Source organism: Symphalangus syndactylus, chromosome 5 (assembly GCF_028878055.3).
Source record: "Symphalangus syndactylus isolate Jambi chromosome 5, NHGRI_mSymSyn1-v2.1_pri, whole genome shotgun sequence".
NCBI classification, from domain to species: domain Eukaryota; kingdom Metazoa; phylum Chordata; class Mammalia; order Primates; family Hylobatidae; genus Symphalangus; species Symphalangus syndactylus.
This window is the reverse complement of record NC_072427.2, coordinates 10,545,947-10,567,001: the sequence shown is the minus strand read 5'-3', so window position 1 is coordinate 10,567,001 and position 21,055 is coordinate 10,545,947.

Below are 21,055 nucleotides of genomic sequence, written 5' to 3'. Positions count from 1 at the left end.
TATTAACACTTTTCACAGATGAAGACCTGGACTTGCCCAGAGACCAAAAAGAATGAAATGGATCAGTTATGGGTCAAATTTAGGTGTGTTTAGTTAAATTAAAATGAGAAGAGGATAGAGTTTTGAATCATAAAATTGACCAGTATCATTATCACTAGAAAGTGATAGGTAGGAATAGGAGATGCATGGCTCAAGAAAAGATGGAAGAATGGATGAATGGATCAATGGATGGATGAATGAATGAATAGTCTAAAAAGGCAATTTATCAGCCTGACAAAAATGTCTTTCCCTGCTTGGTAGACCATTAGTCTGGTTTAGCCTATAGTCATTTCACAATCCTCCAGCCTCCAGATAAGCTATATTATTATGGTACTACTCAGGAGATTCCTGGGGTCAAAGTGACTGGCATGGATGAGAGATTTCATACTTCCTGCTTCCTAAGACCAACAATTCATCCTTTTATGCCATAGTCAGTCCACCAGTGAGCACTTTAATTGGATGTTTTGTAGAGGTTAAAAGCAAGGGCGTATGCGGCTGATTGTCCAAACCTGAATCTTAGCTTCCTAGCTTTGTAACTCTGGCCAAGTTACCTAACCTCTCTGTGCCTCAGTTTTATCATTTGTAAAATGGGGATAATAACACTTAAAGTCTCAGGTTTTTTGTTTTTTTTTTTTGCAGGTGAATTAATTAATAAATGCAAACCCCTCTAAACAGAGCCTGGTGCATAATAAGTGAAAAATAAATGTTTTTAGCTGTTATTATTATTGCCTTCTATGCTAAAGATGTATGTGATATGTAACAATAACTTTCATAGACAGTAAGAAAGTTGCACAGGGATTTTCTTGGTTCATTAACATGACTCTACACACTTCCAAAAAAAAAGTATGAGGACCTAGAAATACCCCAGTGGTCTATAAATAACCTTGAGAATTCAGTCTTTTGGGACACAAGATGTTCTCAGGTTGTGTAAGTTAAACATTTTCTAAAAGAACTAGCCACAGTGCAGTTCATACAAGTCACGATTTTTGTACTTATCAAGATTGCTTCATAAATATTATCTCATTTTGAATCAGGAACAAGTTTTATAATGAATACATCTAAATAGGCTTTGGCAGTGCTTACATCGTGTTGGAAAGTCAAAACCTAAAAAACCAGATTATTCAGCATCATTATAAGCCTCTAAACCCAAATGTTTGACAGGATGCAAGTGTCGGTCTCTGTGTGTGTGTGTGTGTGTGTGTGTACAGTGTAGACACAATCTTAAATTGCCTAACGTTGGAAAAGCAAACAGTGACAACAGAGGCACAATGATAGATAGCCAACACATTTACACACCAGGAAACGTTATTTAGAGAGTCACTGAGATCATACATACAGAAATGTTCTTCTCTATCTTATCCCATAGAACCTCCACCATCCACTCTGCAGAGAGTGCTGCCAGTACAGGCAAAAGAGACACCCACACAAGCAAAAATGGCCTGAGATAACCACAGTTTGAAGTCTACAATAGAGAAATGTCCTATCTCTGGATAAGCAGGGTCTGCGGTGACTCCTATTTTTCTTCTCAGATTTCTGAAATCTCTTCCCTCAAGCGTAATCGACATTTTGCTCCTTCCACCCGCCTCACCATCACCACTATTCCAAACAAACACCCAGGAACTTTGACAGTAAGAGAATGATTGCATTGGTGAGAAGCTGGCTGATAAGTCAATTTACTCTAAGCTGAAAAAAACCATGGGAGTCACGATGTCCCTTGTTAGTGCTTTAATTTATAAAAGTACAATGCTTAAACATTCAACAGCTTCATTAAAACAACACCAGAAGAAGGTATAAAAACAATCATCCATGTCTTATAAGAAATTGATTTCTTTCTGGTACTTCATACCTGCCAAATTGAAAATATGTACCAAAAAACTTACAACCACTCAGATGACAGCCAAAGAGAAAGTGATGACAGTGCGTCCTTGTGTTTGTAATTTAGCTACAAATACACCTATGTTTATTGGAACATGAAAAAAACTATCAAAGAAAAAGACAGTTTTAACAAAAGAATCTTGTGTGTTCCCTTGTGAAGAACAGTATAGTACCGTGAAAGTCAAACAATGTATGTTATAAAACTGTGTCATTTAAACAAACAGATATTTAGAACATGATGTGATGTCTATAGGAGGTGTAGGGGAAAGAAACATTCTAGACTAGGGCACACCATTGTCCCATAAGAGAATTTCACTTTTTAGGCAAAATCTCAGAAGACTGGATATACGAACAGGTTGCTTTGGGATAATGGAAAATATGAACTCATTAGCACCAGGTTTGTTATTTGTTCTACGACAAAAAAGTAAATTACAATGTATTAGTGCAGTTAGTGTTGTTTTTAATGTGCATGGGGATACGATAAAACTTTTATTAGGGAAGTGTGATAGTATGTTCGTGCTACAGTGTGAACATCCTGCTCTTGTACAACAGCCAATCATGTGGCCCATTGGAACATTCTTATAATGATGTAATAAAATTTGACTCTGATATTGTAAAATATGTTTATGGTAAGGCTGTTGGGATATTTTTATGCAATCTTATTAGAGCAGGTGCCTAAACCTATTATATTTTGTAGTCCAATTTCAGTGGAATTTTTAAAATGTCAAACTTCTAATCTGGAGTTTGAATGCTGAAATGATCACGTTACGATGCAAAATGTGATCTGCAGCCTCCCCCTCCCCCAGGCCTCATGGATATGAGATGGCACGGAATTGCCATCTTAAAGCAGAAATCTAATCGAGAGTTTTCTCAATGAATGCAATGCTATTGGCTATACTGCAGAATTTGTCTCATGGACGATTGGGCATTAAAAAGAATAGTAACTATAAGTACATGTAACCTATTTTTTTCTGGGTCCTCCTTATTGAATACAGTGTACTCTTAGTTATTTTTCTTCTCCTGTTGTTCAACACTTTTCTCCTCTGGCTTATCATCACTTTGAGGCCCCAGCAACATGCATCAAATAATGCATGTCCACAAAAGACAGGTGGCCAGGAAATCTAAGGACAAAAGAAAGGCCATCTATCCCTAAGCTTTGGACTAGGACCTAGGTTTATAAAACTCCTCCTATTCAGAATAGCGTGAGTTGCTCAAAAGTGGATATTGCTGATTCATGTTGGAGAGGTGGAGATACGGTCTTTAGTGTAAATAACTGTGTTTATTGAATAAAGCACAACGAACCTGTACAAGTTACAAGGCTAATAGGTAGCAAGAAGATAGGAAGGGTTCAAAACTCTTCTTAATTTTTAGACTAAAATGAGCCTAGAGCAGAGTTTTCTGAAGTGTTTTTCCTAGAAGATGTGCTTCATAAAACATATATCAAAGCCAAATAAATTTAGAAAACTTTGCATATAGTACTAATTATAGTATTATTTGCTGTGCGCATTTGCATATTAAAGGCTCTGAGAAGTTCCGCAGCAAAAACTGATGCAGGAAGAAACTATAGCAACTAACGAGCAAAATAACCAACTAACATCATAATGACAGGATCAGATTCACACATAACAATATTAACGTTAAATGTAAATGGGCTAAATGCTCCAATCAAAAGACACAGACTGGCAAACTGGATAAGGAGTCAGGACCCAGCAGTTTATGTTTTAAATAATATTTTCTAACTTCTCCTTTCCTTCTGTTTTCAATGAAATGAAATTAACAAACCAATTTTGTTAATTATATTTCCAAAAGGCAAAATGCTTGAAATTTTTTTACAATCAAACCTAAATTAATTAAGATCCTCAGGGGATTAAAATTCCAGTTAATTAAATTTTTTAAACAGAAAATTAAACAGAAAAGCCTTTTTGTTTCAACTTATTATCGGGAATTTGTCTTAAATGTTTGGGCATGTTTTCATATTTTACAATGAATTGCTCTCGATTATAATTAAATTTTGTTCCATCATTTGGAATTTTACACAATACCTCTGAATTATCATTCTAAATATCATGATTCTAAAGATCTAGAGGACTGTGGTAGTAGACACTCAACATGCAGGAGATTAAGTTGAATTGAATTGGTAAGGAACTTGGCTCTCACCAACCTGACTTGGGTCATAGGTCCATCGCTGGTGTGTGTGCATATTGAAAGAATGTGTATGTGAGGAGCTGTCCTACTATAAGCACATAGCTTGGGAGTGGAAAAATGCTGATTTGCTGTCCTCAAAGAAGATAAAATTGGCATTATGCTTGTACACACACACACACACACACACACCCACAGCTGATTGATACAGTTGCTTTATTAATTGGTTGTAATCCAACTTGTTAGACTTTATAATTTGCTTATGTTTTTCTATAAAATTTAGATACAGAACTTTTTGGCATTGCTAATCACAAAGTATATAAAATTTTTTAAAAAGTAAGGGGCTGAATTTTGTTCATAAATGAATTGCAAATATTTCAACATAGGGGAATTCAAATATTTTTTAAAAATTGTTTCTCTATATAGCAGGTGTAGGTTATTAACTACATGCAACATTCTGCCTCTGTTCAATCACTTCATTGTGCCTGCTCTTGGGCAACTGGGTATAGATAAAGGCATATGCAAGATATTCCAGACCTCATTACAACTGTGAAGGATGTCCCTTCCAGAGGGAATGGGCAGAGAGTATAGATGAATCAGAACGAAAAGATTTCCTCTTCATACACACACAAACATACTCTGTGGCCATATCAATAGATTATTATACATAGAGTGAACATGGTTATTTACTGCAACATTAATACAGTAGAAAGCTCCCTGGCCTTGGAATCTGAAGGTCTGAGTTTTAGAACTCTTCTTTGGCAAGTCCTTTCATTTGGTCTCAGTTTTCTCATCTGTAAGATGAAGTCTTTTTAACTACCAGAAGAGCTCTAAGTGGATAATATTCTATAATAACTTTATATATCCTGTCACATTTCCCTTCGTGTATTAGCTTCTGGGAAAATCCAAATGGAATTTAATATTGGTTCGACAAATAACAATTATACATGAGCACATACTGATGTCCAGACACTAAACTTAACAACGGAGATTCATCAGTGAACAAAGTTCCTGCTTTCATGGAGTTTGCATTCTACTTAACTCACAGAAATATATCAACCTACACTTTAAAGTTTGTATCCATGTCCAACACAGTTTTGGATTTCTTTTCTGTGTGATTTCATCTACTTCATCATTTAATTATCTTTGTTGTAAACAACCTCAAATAATCTTCAGGAAAGCAGGAAAGGTCTTAAATAAAAATAAAGAATGCTTTTGGACACTGTAGAGAGCAACAAGCATGTCTAAAAGCCCCAAACTTAAGAATAAGTTGAATAAGATAAGAGAGACTCCTGGAGCAGAATTGTGTTATGGGCAATGCATCTTCAAAACAGGACACATTTCTTTAATTAGTTAGTCTTTAATGGAAGAAAAGAACAGGAAAGTCAGGGAATAGTGATTTTGACTCACACCACTGAGGAAGGTCATTAGAAAGAAGCATCAATAAGGCTTTTTAAACCTTTCCTACTTGTAATGCACAGAGCTAAACTTATAGGAAAACTGGAGCTACAAAAATTACAAATGGCAACGCTATTATTTGGCACATAGTTGCCAAAGGCATTCAATATAAAGATTTTACAGAGGTGTCAACTGATATATAGCAAAAACACAAACAGTCTCCAACACTGTAAAATAGGCAAGGAAAGCTAGGGCAAAATATTAAGTATATAAATTATATGCATATATATTTTTTGCGATACAGGCTGGGGAAGTGCTTGCTAGGCACTGTAGTTAAAATGAGCAATAAATACCAGGGCTAATGCTGCCAATGTCTTGTTGGGCATGGGTGGGGAGGGGGGGCTCATTCAATATAGTTTTGATTTTCCAGTCCGTGGTTCCAATTCACATTTTGGAAAATGAAATGGTTAGAATATTTCTTGCTGGTCTGTTATACATTTAAAACAGGTTTCAATGCTCGCTTGCTCTCTCTCTCTCTCTCTCTCTCTCACCATCAGGACTCATTTGAGGAGTCAGACATGTGAAAGAGAACATCGACTGCTTTTTAGGATCAGCCTCCTCTTCCACCCAAGATAAGGCTTTGCTGCAGAGGTCAAACATCTGTCCTTCTTTCTTTTCCCCAGGACATTCCTGGGGAGGAGAAAGTGGAGGCACAAGCTCACTGGTGCTGGAAAGCATTGCAACAGAAAGAAGTGGTTCACTTTCTCTATGCATCATTCCACTCTCTGGGAAACACAAGCTTGAATTGGAGTACAGTAGTGACCTTGCATTAAAATAGCACACTCTAACCCTGTCACAGCCAAGGCAATGAAATGATGACAATTTCCCGTTTAACTTTTTATATTCGTATTTTGTTTTACTCTACAAATCTGGTGAGAAAACACCATCTTCCTTTAAATTCAGGTAAAAGAGATGTCACAGATTAAAAATGCAAATATTGGAGAAGACGCATGCAAATGACAGAGACCTAGTAGGAAAGAGTGAGGGAGTAAAAGCCAGAGGATATCCTTCTGTGTGTAAGCTATTTACGCTGGATTTTTCCAGTCACAAGAAGAAAATTACAATGTGTATAATGAATGCCAAATAGAAAATAAATTCATTTTTATTTAACTTTGGGATAAAGGTAATCTTCATATTTGTCTGCCAAGTGTCTTTGATTGTGTTTTATTTGGGCTAATGTTGATATGAATCAATGCACTCTTAGAATTGCTCGAACTCCCAACTCTCATTTTGCAGATGCAGAAGCAAAGTCAAGTTAGGGGAATTATGAGACTGGAGCTCCAACCCAGGGCGGTGGCTTCAGTCAGAGCTTTTTCCATGTGGACGGAGACAGCACACAAGGACTCGAGCAGAGAATGTGACCTGGACACTCTGGGCAGGGCTTGGGAAATTTTTTCAGCTTGAATTTTAAATAAAACTTAAAATTTCCGATGCGACCAATGATACAAGCAGCAGGCTGTTAAGATCACAAACACGGGGCAGGAATGGTTCCCCTAGCGGTCAGTCCTCCACAGACATGCCTCTCTCTTGAGTGTTCCCCCAATTTGATGGTCTGTCACTCCAGGCTGCAGCAGAGGTTCAAGGCGATATCCCTTCTCAGGCCACTTCCTGTAATTCTGCAATTTGGGCACAAGTGTCGCCTACATACCTGTGCATGCAGCCTTTCTGCCTGAGCCCCTCACTCACGACATCATGCTTATATTTGTACAGCTCTGAGTACTTTCATAACTACTCCCTCATTGAAAAAGTCGTCAGAACAGCTGAGGGCAGACAAGGACACTGAGGCTGAGACGTGGAACTTTACACTTAGAACTACCTTTCTGAGCTCTGTCCCTCAGCCTACTAACTTGAACACATGTCTCAAATAGTATGAGTTCAATAAAATGAAAAAAGACAATGTTACCTCATCTACTAACACTTGTTCTAGAAAGGCAAGTGCTATCAAGAATAATACTTTATATAACGGCATGGATTTACAAAGGAGATAAATTTGAGAGTAGTGTATTGGACTGCAAGGGAAACCCGACTCCAAACCACCACACCTTTTAAAAAACACAGTCACCCCCCCGTCAAATTTTATCCAGTTAAGGAAAAAAAAATGTTAGTTTACTTACAGCTTATGAGCACATTTGTTATGCGAATTGAAATATATCTGCTGGGGCCGGGTGAGGTGGCTCATGCCTGTAATCCCAGAACTTTGGGAGGTGGATCACGAGGTCAGGAGTTTGAGACCAGCCTGACCAACATGGTGAAATTCCGTCTCTACTAAAAATACAAAAATTAGCCGGGCGTGGTGGCGCGTGTGTAATCGCAGTTACTCAGGAGGCTGAGGCAGGAGAATCACTTGAACCTGGGAGGAGAAGGCTGCAGTGAGCCAAGATGGTGCCACTACATTCCAGCCTGGGCCACAAAGCAAGACTCCGCCTTAAAAAAAAAAAAAAGAAGAAAGAAAGAAGGAAAGAAAGGAAAAAAATATATATGCTTGGGTTTAAAGAAATAAAAAATTACTTTTTAAAAAATATATTGGGTGCCTTTTACATAGTAGAGCCTGTGTTAGGTTTTTTGGTTAATGAGAAAATAAGTCACAGTCCCGCCTGGAAGACCTCACGACCCATTTACTTGTCTCCATGAAGCCATGTACTAAAGCCACTGTTGAAAAATATCATAGGATGCAGATATTTACAATAAGGAAAGTCTCAGGAAAAAAAAAAAAAAGTCTAATAATGAAGGTGACGTCAATGGCTAAATAGTCATCTATAATTCTCAAAGTCAGTTTGCATAGGCGATATACCTGCTTATCGATATGAGATAAAGCACTTTTACAAAAGCATATCAGAAAGCAAGTAGGTGTGAATGTTGTTGTTCTAGGGAAAGGTAATCTAATTTATAAAATCAATAAGTTGCCCACAAACCGTAGCACTTTGTTCTATTAGTAACAAATGACTTAGGACACACCTCACGACCAAGGTTGGGGAACAGTTGCTCAGTAGCTGTGAAAGCCTGGGAATCCAACTGCAGTTTCACAATTTCACCTCAGGACCTGACTCGTCATTTCATTTTAAGATGGTTAAAATCTATAACACACACACACACACACACACACACACACACACACAAAATGATCTCTCTCCACTAGTTCCTATAGAAACACAGGAAATACTGCACCTGGAACTCACCTGCCCTAACACCCCAGACCTCTCCCCAGCCTTGCTGTTGGCAGTTCACCTGTGAGGCTCATAAGGGGCTTGAAAGGGTCACAATAAAAAGAGTTCAAAGTCTCACAGCATCTTTATAGCCCACGAGCTACTGACAGCTCACACTGCTCCAAGCAAGGAGCAGGCGGTGGAGCTGGGAATGGTGGGGCAACACCCAGCTCTCTGTGGGCAGGACTGGATTCTAAGCCCAGCCACAAGGGAACAGACAAGGAGGGATGCTCAGAAATGGAAGCATCTCGGCTTTCCTCAGCTTTTGTTTCTGCTGTTGATTACTAGAGTTAGAGGCAAACTGAAGAAGAAGAATAAAAACTATGTAAAGGCCTTTCCCAGTCCCAAGAAGATGAATGTCATCCTGAGAATTGAGGACGAGCATTTAAGGTGACTTTTTGTGTGTGTATCATTGCTTTAAAGTTGTATTGCAGGCTGGGCGCCGTGGCTCACGCCTGTAATCGCAGAACTTTGGGAGGCTGAGGCTGGCGGATCACGAGATCAGGAGTTCAAGACCAGCTTGGCCAACATGGTGAAATCCCGTCACTACAAAAAATACAAAAATTAGCTGGGCATGGGGGTGTGCGTCTGTAATCCCAGCTACTCCGGACGCTGAGGCAGGAGAGTAGCTTGAACCTGGGAGGCGGAGGTTGCAGTGAGCTGAGATAGCGCCACTGCACTCCAGCCTGGGTGACAGAGCAAGACTCATTCGCAAAAAAAAAAAAGTTGTATTACATTTAATTGTATGGGATGTTGACGAAAATGTCCTTTTTCCTAAGGCTATTTATATTAATAATCCTTTCAAAACCTAAAGTTGAAATTTAATTCTTTTCAATTTCCTTTTTGGTTATTTTTCCCCTTTCCTTCATTGTGGGAACTCACTGACTTATTATCTCCTGGATATTTCCTGGGCCTTGGTGACTTTATTCTGGGAACTAAGAGATAATCAGGTGGTCCTCAAACCTTTCTTCTTAAAGTTGATGCTTGTATCTACTAAAAAGAGAACTATCTAAGGAAAGAATTTACAAGGATATGTGGATATTAATGCTTTTGATGAGTAAATAAATCCAGCCCCACGAAAGGCATTGCAACATTTTCGGTTCATTGTTTTTCCTGCTGTCTGTGTCATGGTTGGCTGCCCCTGTGCCAAACACATTGCGTTTACCAATTGATATATTGCAAATAATCAATACAGAAAAATGGAAATTATTGTATTACAAGAAATATAGTTCAGAATCATGTCCCTATATACATGCCACCTCATGGCCCAGCTATATAAAATAAAAGGTTATCAATCAGACACTCACTTGTCTATGATGATTTTGATTTTAAAAATAATCACAACACACTAAACAAGACACCCCACACTAAGGAATGTCATGCAATTAGCATTGAACTCTTTCTATGAGCCAGCATTCCAATAGACAGGTTGTTCTGTTCTTGGTTTTGTTTTTAACCCAATACAATTGTCCTTTTGATTCTTTTCGTGTCTAGAGAACGCCAGATTTTTTGTTTGTTTGTTTGTTTTTGTTTTTTGAGACAGACTCTTGCTCCCTTGCCCAGGCTGGAGTGCAGTGGCGTGATCTCAACTCACTGCAACCTCCACCTCCTGGGTTCAAGAGATTCTCCTGCTTCAGCCTCCCAAGTAGCTGGGATTACAGGCGTGTGCCACCGCACCCGGCTAATTTTTGTATTTTTAATAGAGATGGGGTTTCACCATGTTGACCAGGCTGGTCTCGAACTCCTGACCTTAGGTGATCCACCCACCTCGGCCTCCTAAAGTGCTGGGACTACAGGCGTGAGCCACTGCTCCCGGCCAGAAGGCTGGATTTTAAGTTCCCCTTTCCTTGTGCCTGGCGTATTTGATAAAGGATATCTCCAATCGTCTCTGTCAACTATTCTTTCTCTGCAGCCTTCAACTTAGTAGGTAAGTCCTTCAGAAGCAAGCCACCTTCCTCCTCGCATTTCCACTCTGAGCACAGTTGAAGTCCGAAAGACTTACCCAAATGCCTCATGTTAGTTTAACAGGAGAGCTGCTCTGCCTCAGAGCTGGAGTTTGAGGGGAGGACTTAGCTGGAGTGGCCAGTAATCCAGCATTAAGTTTTGAGTTGTTTGCTCTGTTGTGGTGCAATTCTTTTATTCCAGCTTATTAAACTTTGTTGTGTATACAAATGCTTTCTGCAAGTGGGTTTTTTAAGAAAGTCACGGAAATAGATGGTCCGTGGACCTGTCGATGCGAAACAGAGGGAAAAGGCACAGGAGGTGAGATGCCAGTGAGAGTGAAAGGTTAAGAAAAGTCAGAACTAGGCCGGGCACAGTGGCTCATGCCTGTAATCCTAGCACATTGGGAGGCCGAGACAGATTACCTGAGCTCAGGAGTTCAAGACCACCCTGGGGAATATGGTAAAACCCTGCCTCCACTAAAATACAAAAAATTAGCCAGGTGTAGTGGTGCATGCCTGTAGTCCTAGCTACTTGGGAGGCTGAGGCAGGAGTATCACTTGAACCTGGGAGGCAGCGGTTTGCAGTGAGCCGAGATCACACCATTTCACTACAGCCTGGACAACAGAGCAAGGATCTGTCTCCAAAAAAAGAAAAGAAAAGTCAGAACCCCAGATCAGACTAGGTCAAAAGACATTAGAGAAAACCGAGGAGTCTCTGAGATTTAGGGAGAGACACTGAGTTTCCCACTGTACCTAAATAAAATGGAGGTTTTTACCCAAATTCTTTTAAATTTTCAATAAGGTCACTTTTAATTCACACATCAAAGATATAATATATGCAAGGCACTCAGCACACAGCCTGGCCCAGGGTATTCTCTTAACAAATGGTGATGATAATGATGATCATTTTACATTCAAAGTGACAAAGGGTTTTCTATTTTCTCTCTTTTTCATCAGCAAGTTTTAGCAATTGCAAGCAGTTATCACAGAAAAATAGTGTTGTTGGACACCAGTTCGAGTTTCTCGTACCTGCAAGTCTCATCAAGTTCCCAGAGCTTTTCTAAATGGGCTTTATTCTGTCACTTCTGGGCATTCAGAAGCACTTGTCCTCAAGCTCCCTAGGACAGGAGCTGGAAAATGGGAGGGAAACATTGTCGAAGCCTAAATGTTATTTGGGGAGTAGTTGGCTTCTCACGTTTCACAGTGAATGGAAGGTACTTGATGGTACCTAGGCATGGGGCCTTGCGTGAATGTCTTCCTTATAGCAGAAATCCCATCCCATCCTACCCCTCCTCACCCCAGAGAGAAAACAGGATCAAGGGAAGTCAGAGTTCTTTCCAAAGAGAATGACCTCCACCCCAAGTCTTATCACAAATATAAGCACCTTGTGAGCAAACTACTTTTCCTTCTGAATTTGAAAGGCTCTCTAAGTGAGCTCATCTCTATCCAGAGAATAGGCCAAGATATAAGAGAATAGATCGCCAAATCCTTCCTCAATTGTTTTAGTCTCTTTGTGCTGCTACACCAAAATAGCTGAAACTAGGTAATTTATAAAGCAGAGAAATGTATTTCTTGCTGTTCTGGAGGCTGGGAAGTCTAAGGTCAAGGTGCCAGCAGGTTCAGTGCCTGGAGAGGACCCATTCATTCTCTGCTTCCAAAACTGTACTTTGTCGCTATGTCCTCGCATGGCAGAAGAGGCCAAAGTCGTGTCCTCACACGATGGAAGGCTGAAGGGCAAAAGAAGATAGAGAGGGAGAACTCTCTCCCTCATCAAGTTCTTTTTGTAAGGACCTCTACTCTTATCTATGAAGGCAGAGCTCTCATATCCTAATCACCCCCTAAAGGCCCTACCTCTTAATACTGTTGAGTTAGAAATTAAGTTTCAACATGAATTTTGGAGGAGTCACAAACATTCAAGCCATGTCATCAATGCCCATATCCAGACCAGGCAGTGAAAATAACCACCAAGGTTTCTAATGGAGGAGTCACTACTTTCAGGTTCCCTGACGCCAGGTTCCATGACTTCCTTGGTCATGCCAACATATTGCAGGGAAACGCATCATTATTATAACGTAGCATTCCGTTGGCAACTTGATGTTAGCGCTCCCACAATCCTTGTGTCCATGTCAAGAATTTTCCCTCCAAAAGGCCGCACACTCATGCATCCAAGTCATTATGATACATTATTGTAAAGCCTTGGGGGAATGGATGTGTGTCTGTGTGTATGTGCGTGCGTGCATGAATGTGTGCGAGTGTGTCTGTGTGAATGACGTAACTAGGAACCCTGGACTCAAAGACAAAATTTCAAATCACCTTTCATACATAGCACCCTATAACCACCGTAAAAAGTCAGCAACTCTAAATAAATGAGACTCAAAACCAGATAAAAATATAAGAATTATTAGCAAAAACTTGAAACCCATGTTTCTAAACCTGCATTCCCCCAAGAATGAGCAGCCAGAGGTTATTGAGGAAAATATTAAAAATAGAATGATGTTGGGTTATTGAAATGTATTTAAGTGTTCTAAAAATGTAAACGTTAAGATTTAGAGGGCTGTGATTTATTGCTCTAGCTAAAAATCCGATAATACATCACGGCAGATGTGAACACGGTCATCAGCTTTTGAAGGGTAAACATGGGATACATGTCCAGGATGTCTAGCAGTTCCCTCCCCTGGATCTTTTACTGTGTAGCCGAACAGAAATTTTCTCAGCATTCTTTTCCTCTGGAGAAAAGCAAAGAAGTTTCCTCTGCGGAGCACACATCCTGGACTTAGCACCAAACAAGGTGCTTTAAGTACATCCACTTTAGTAGATGTAGATATTATGTATGATGTAGATATTAGTGGCTCCATTTCCCAGGGCAGAAATCTGAGAATCGGAGAAGTTAAATAATAAGGCCAAAGTCACACAGCTAGTGGAGAAAAGCTAGAATTCAGTTGTCAACTTTAAATGTTCAGTTTAATCCCTCCAGCCCCTTCTCAAATGTACAGAACTCAACACCAAGTTGATTTTTCGTAAGTCTCATCCTTGATCAAATCTTAACCTTGCTGATTCTCAGACCGTATTGTGAATAATAGTTTCATCTCCCTAAGTAGCCTTTTAACCTCACCTCTAAGGGTGAAGAAGAGCTGCTAAAATAATTAAAATGATTCAGTCCCAAAAGCCTGCCTGTTTCAAATGTTTTGAACAAACTTTTCTGTTCTGATCCCCCGGGGAAAGCCTCCACGTCATTTGCAAGCACCTTTAGAATAAGCAAGCCACGTGGCTTTTAAGAGCGCCTGGTTTAATACCTAAACTTGCTGTGGAGGAGAGCTGGCCAGTTTCTCTGCGACTGTGTGCAATTCTTATCAGGACAAGTCCAGCTGCTCTGGGCTAACTAGCTCCCCAAAAGTGATTCCCCCAGGCCCCAGCTAGGAGCAGCTAACATAAATGCAAAATGCACAACCCCTTCCCCCTTCACAGATAAAAGGCTGTGGAATATATAGGCCTCATTTTAATAGGGCCTCAGCTAGGTCTCTGTTTTTTGCACCCACAGTTAATTGAAGGGGCAACTAGAGCAGACACAATTGAACACGTAGTTAAGGAGCCACCTCACCACCTGGCTTGCACACATAATTAAATATTTGCACCTGCAATGGTAGTATGTGTGAAAGTTATCCCTGTAATTAGTTGTCGGGGTAGAAATACGTGTAATTTTTAAAACCTTCTCTAATTCCAATAGTTATTTTTAAATAGATATTTTTTGTTGAAACAAAAGAACTCCTAACAAATTAGTGCTTTTAAAAGAAACTATTGCATACTGTGTTCTTTTCAGGTACTCCTCTAAAAATATAGCTTTCTGCTGCTTCTATAGGCAACTGAATTGTAGGAGCATTGTTTGCATGTATTTTCAGTAGGTTTGGCATGCGATTAAGTCTACTTGTTTTTCATTCATTCATTCATTTATGCATTTGCTCAACAAACATACTAAGTCCAGACTATGCCCTTGCTTTGGGGATACTAATATATTTAAAAGGGTACATCTGCCTACAGACTCATGAGTACGGGGTGAAATTTGGATAAATATTTTTGTCAAATAATTATAACTTAATATTGTAAATGTGTATCTCATACAAGAGATGAGGGTACATAGAAAAAAAAAATTTAACATAAGATTTTGAGTTGTTCCCCCTCTGTGGAACAATGGTATGTGTAAAGATTTTGACAATTACACAGGTTCTTTATTTGAGAAGATTCTACTGTTTCATTAGCTGCAGATGTTGTTGAACAACGTGAAAGAGTTGCCTATTTTTGACATGCTGTGTAACGTATAACAATAAAAGATTTTAGTAAATAAGCATATTGCCGTACTATAGGACATGAAATGCCTCTTAGCACTGATGCGAAATAAAGTCCCTCTGCCTCTCTCCCAGGAGAGAGAACAAGCCAACGTTTTGGGAAATGCTTTCAGTACAGATGCATATTATGTTTCTTTATCCATAATGGACACTTGTACTTTAATTTTTATCCCCCACATCCCTTATATTATTTAAATGCTGAAACAAAATGTCTGCAGCTTTGAGAGTAAATCCACAACATTTAGATTTCACATGGATTGCTCCTCTTTTCTTCACTTCATATTTGAACTGATGATTTCTTACCTCTAAGGACACGCTGTTTTGGCCCCCGCTTATCTTGTCTCCTGATAAGGTGGCCCATTTAGGGTTGTCCTAGAGAGGCTTTTTCAGTCCCGAATCTTATGATTATCACACACTGTGGAATTTTGATCTAAACATTGTGAGTGTTCAGAATATCGAAAAGTCACCAAGAAGCCCCACTCTCTCCAACGAGATGACCTGCAAGGGGGACTTGATAGGAAAGCTGAGCCCAGCTCTCAGAGAATAAGCAGGGGTGTGGGAGCAGCCTGGGAGTTGGGATCAGCCTCTAGACCTTGAAGTGCAGCAGCTGTGCGTTGTCTTTGAGGCTGAGGATCAAGCGGAGAATATGAGATAGGCAAACGTTGGCTTAAACTTTCTTCTCTCTTTGATTGTCCTTGGACATCTGCCTCATCTCCTGTCAAGAATGTTTGGCAGCTGTTAGCTCAGAATAACACAGTTCTGCTGCGCCAGCCGCTACCCCAGTCTTCTAATACTTTAAGCCAACTAGTCTCCGTTATATGCCTGGCCCGATACACAACTATGCTAATGCCTTGAGCTAACTAGCTTTCTATCAAGCCACGGAAAACACAGGGAGAGAGTCTTTGGTTTATTTTCCTCACGTGCTAATTGGCTTTAATTGTTGGCCAATTGGATTTCAAGTTCAGAAAAGACTGGACTACACAAAGACAAGTGTTAACTTAAGACCGTGGGAGAAGCAAGCCAACCCTTTTGGTCTCTAATGTAGTAGACTTTATGCAGATGCACATGTGTCCCGGCCGTGGGGGTCCAGGGGAGAATGCTCTGGGACCACCATGATGGTTTCTTAAAATTCGTAATTCTCCCCATAGGCCAAATACCAATCACAGGGACCACTTACCAGAAGTTGGGGTGTGAATATATTTAGCATTTTTAGTACCTGTTATGTCTCATGTTTTTATTGTAATGACCTTCTCTCTATCACTAAGAAACTATCATCGTGAGAAGAGAAAGTGCTGAGTTGCAAATATTTAAAATGGACATGTTTGTATCTAATCTGGGAGACTAATATGCCACGATAATAAAAATGCGGATTTATTTCCCCCATAATCCTAGTGTCACATTCATGGGTATTCATGTACGGCAAAACAGAAGTGTCAGAACTGGTCCCCTGAATACCTGTGCTTTTCAAATAAAGTACAAACAAGTCACAGTAGTCAACTACAAGGGGCATCAGGGCACTGTATTATTAATAGCTTTTAATTATTTCCAATAATGGTCATAGGCTCATTTTGGGGGCTGCTGTGACTTAAAATTGCCATCGATATGGGATGATATTACAGAATGATGACTTATTGCCCATTCTCCCAAATTGTCCCTCAAAGAGATTACCCCAGTGTTAATTCCCCAAATTCTCTTTTTCTATATTGGGTCTGAAATGTATCTACAAGCACAAATGGTTCTACTGCTTTGATGGAATTGACCAGTCAGTCAGTCTAACACCTGTCAATTTGGTCACAGGGTTTCTGACATTTTTGACTGAATTGACCAGGTGCTAGACTAAACCCACCGGTCGATTTCATCAAAAATTGTCAAACCAGTTTTGTGACTGGACAAAGCTAGAATCAACACCCTCATTGGTATTCCTCCCTGTGCCTTGTTAACACACTTACTTCCTCATTTTTCTGGCTCTAGATGCCAAAACACCTTGAATTTACATATATCCATATGTACCTGTATATGTGAGGCTCTCTTCTAATTAACCACTGTTAAATTTGTCATTTATAAATGGTATAGCACATACTGAATCATCCATTTGTATAGCTCTAGTTCCAAATAAGATAATTTAATCACCTATTATTTCACTAGCACGTTTCATTTCTAGCCCTGACATAATAGAGAGTGTGGTAAGTGCAGAATCATCACTGCTTGGCAGGCCAGACAAATGATTCCAGGCCATGTGAAGTAGCTTCTGGAGAAAGCTTTTCTCTCTTCCACTGCCCTAAGACTTACCAAGTTCAGAAATAATTTTTTATGACCATTAGTCATTGCCTATCACCACCCTCCTCACTTCCCGCAGGAATTTAAGAAGCAGGAGAGAAAACTCTGTCTCTTTTATCCCCTGATCACTTCCACATGCCTAGAATTGTGGTAGCACATTACATCTAGACCCTTGGCCATAGTTCTCAGAGATTTCTGGACTAGCAATGCTTATTATAATAGGTTAGGTCTGGAAGGGCCATGCTGGAATGTCTCCTTTCTCTCAACATTCTCAGCACTTTCCACACGGCTAACTTGAATCATTGAGTCTACCCCACATTACATTTATGATGTTATCTTATCCTTTATTCATAGACTATAAATTCCCAGCAGAGGGATATGCTGTGGTATAGCTCATCCTATGCCAACCACAGGACCTTATAAATAGTAGATAACAAGAAACATCTATAGGCTTAAGGACATAGTCATCGATAAGTGAAAGAGCAGTATTTGCTACTAACGATCAATGCAGCACATAGGACTCACCATAGAATAACTCCTCACACTTTATTGAATAATCCATATCCTTCTCAGGCAATCCAGTGTGGATGGGTCTGGTGAGAAAAAGGAACTGGCCAACATGAGATTAGAAAGGAGGCATAGTGTAATTCAGTGATGGGTTTAATTAGAACCCCAGACTTAGCATCCTTCAGTGGCCATAAGCAAAATGTTCTCAGAAACACATGTCTGCAGCACAGTGGCTCATGACTGTAATACCAGCACTTTGGGAGGCTGAGGCAGGCAGATGGCTTGAGCTCAGGAGTTCAAGACCAGCCTGGGCAACATGGCAAAACCCCATCTCTACAAACAAATACAAAAAAACTTAGCCAGGTGTGCTGGCACACACCTGTAGTCCCAGCTACTCGGGAGGCTGAGGTAGGAAGATCACTTGAGCCTGGGAGGCAGAGGTTGCAGTGAGTCACGACTGTGGCACTGCACACAAGTCTGGGTAACAGAGTGAGACACTGTCTCAAAAAAAAAAAAAACAACAAAAAAGAAAAAATAAAGAAAAGAAACATACCTCAGTGTAATCACACACTCCCGCAAAAGAAACCCAGGTTGTTTGAAAATGTACAGCATCTCTAACAAAGTAAGCGCAGAGCAACTTCACCTGCAAAGCAGCCAATTCTCTGGAAGAGCGTTTGATGATCTCTTTCAGAGGATGATTGCTTCCCCCCACCCCGCTCTCTGCACCCTGTCTGATTACATCATTCCACAAGTCACCTGTCCAGGGGATAGACAGCTGGACATACTCATGGTGTCATTTTGATACTCCTGATGAGCTATAGACACAGCATTTCTATTCTCTTCACAAGATCTGCCACCTCTGTTTGTCACCCTTATTTTCCTTGAGGAGTGAAACTCTTCTGAAGAGCTAAATGATATTACATGTGACACTTGGACTGAACATCAATTTATAGCCCAGAAAACCATCCTCATTAGGTAAAATATGGTCATTATCTCAAGCCTTGGGAAGATCTCCACTTCTATTTTCTCTTTCCCAGTGGCTACCACAAGCCAAAGTCATTACCTTTTTCTTCTTTTTTTATTTTATTTATTTTTATTTACTTTTTTTGAGACAAGAGCTCACTCTATTGCCTATGCTGGAATGCAGTAGTGCGGTCACTCGTCACTGCAGCCTGGACTTCCCAGTTACAAGTGATCCTCCCACCTCAGTTTACAAAGTAACTAGGAATACACATGTGCACCACCATGCCTGGCTAATTTTTCTATTTTTGTAGAGACAAGGTTTTGCCATGTTGCCCAGGCTGGTCTGAAACTCCTGAGCTCAAGTGATCCTCCTGCTTTGGCCTTCCATAGTGCTGGGATTATAGGTATGCTTTACCATGCCCGGCCGAAGTCATTACCTTTCATGGTTTGTGCTGTGAAATCTTCTTTCCCCAAGCCATCTAAAATTATTTGAATCATAAGAGTACTTTGATTAGAAAATCTTGATTCTAGAGTTCTCAATCTGTGTTAATGAATAATAACTGCTAATGGTTGTAAAGCACTATCACCTGCCAGACTCTGTACTGAGGACATTGCATGGGTTACCCCATCTTGATCCTTCCAACACTCCTATTGAAAGTAGCTATGGTCTGAATGTTTGGGTCTCCTCGATATTCATGTGTTGAAATCCTAATTCCCAAGGTGATGGTATTTGCAGGTGTGGCCTTTGGGCTGGAGCCCTTATGAATAGGATTAGTCCCCTTAGAAAAGAGGCCTGAGGGAGCTTCTTTGCCCCTTCCAACAAGTGAGAACACAAAGAGAAGTAACATCTATGAGAAAGCTGGCCTTCACCATACACTAAATCTACCAGCATCTTCATCTTGGACTTCCCAGCCTCCAGAACTGTGAAAACTAAATGTTTGTTGTTTATTAGTCACCCAGTCTAAAATATTCTGGAGCAGCCCAAATGGACTAAGGCAAAAGTGTTTTTCACCTCATTTCTTGTGTTCACTCCAGCACCATAGGCACCACCCACCACCATAACCATGGTCCTGTTTGCATGAAGGTCTAAGGATACAGATTATGGTGAGCACTGAACACTAGGAAGCCCGAAAAAGCTCAGGGTCTTCTGCTTCAAGAATGAGCTGTGTTTTCCAAATAAAGTTGAGTAAAGCCTAGTGTCTAGTTCAAGAGGTATGGAAATGGAAATGGGGCAGAGAAGTATGAACGTGGATATAAATTTGAATCTTCTTTTTGCTAAGGATATGCCCTCAAGCAAGCGACTGACCCATTCTCATTTAGATTTTCTTTTAAACAATGGAATTCTTTATGTTGACATGTAACAGTGGAATATCTATAAATGAGAACCAGTGTTCCAGAGGATCATGATCTATTGTTCCACGGCATTGTTCCTCTCTCTTTCTGTAACATATATCTTCACCCAGTTGTGAAAATTCAGTCCAGGCTGCTTACAACCTAGGTCGCCTAGTGCCTGCCATAACCAGTACTCCATGTTTAAGGAATGAATGTTCAAATAAAGCCACAGCATAAGACTGTTACCCTAAATGGGCGCTAAGAGGTTTCATTTCTTTATACTTCTGGTCCTGAACATTCTAGGAACATGCTCTTAATAGTTTATAATTCAGAAAGTGAAGATATTAATTCATCATTATAGAGGGACTGATATTTGATTCAGTTCAAAGAAGTTCATAATTGCCTTTTTATGGGCAGTTTGTAGCTCTGTATTTAAAATGCCCAAAGAGACTTCTAAATCTTTTTTTTTTTTTTTTTGACTAAGTTACAAAATCAGCATCACTCCTTTCACATTAAGCCAATAACACTTTTGAAAAGAAAGAAAAACAACCTTTAGAAGCTGAAAGTCATAGATGGTTCAGGGCTTCCAAATGCCAAGAAGTTTGCATATTGGACACAATAATTTTTTGTTATTGTTTGCTTCATTGACATATATCATGTAAAAGAAATGCAAAGGAATTGAAATACGAAAATTATCTTTCCATCCCAAAGTAGAAGCCAGCTTGGCAGCGCAGCTGTTTCAGGGCAAGACCTCTGTTCCGGGCTTTCCTGACCTAGAGCTTCTGCCTCCTCTGTGTCTGTTGCAAACGGCATCTTCTTGCAGGTGGGTCATTTTCCTTTGAAGACTGATGCTTGGAAGAGCAATCTAGAAAGCCTCCTGCTATCTACTTTTCTCTCTGCGCAAGACAAGACCACCCAGAGGTTTGCCTGGAGAAATACTACACCAACGATTGGGCCTGGAGCTTAGAAACTAGCC